Consider the following 291-nt stretch of genomic DNA (forward strand, 5'->3'; position numbering starts at 1 on the left):
ATCCTTTGCCGAGCATGCAGCCCCTTTGCTGTGAGCACACAGCTCCTTCCCCGAGCACACAGGTACGTCGCTGAGCACACAGCCCATTTGCTGTCAGCACACAGCTCCTTCGCCGAGCATGCAGCCCCTTTGCTGTGAGCACACAGCTCCTTCCCCGAGCACACAGGTACGTCGCTGAGCACACAGCCCATTTGCTGTCAGCACACAGCTCCTTCGCCGAGCATGCAGCCCCTTCGCTGTGAGCACACAGCTCCTTCGCTAAAACAGGTTTTGTCCCAATGGTCCTTCGTA

This window comes from Branchiostoma floridae, chromosome 19 (genome assembly GCF_000003815.2).
Source record: "Branchiostoma floridae strain S238N-H82 chromosome 19, Bfl_VNyyK, whole genome shotgun sequence".
Classification (NCBI taxonomy): Eukaryota; Metazoa; Chordata; class Leptocardii; order Amphioxiformes; family Branchiostomatidae; genus Branchiostoma; species Branchiostoma floridae.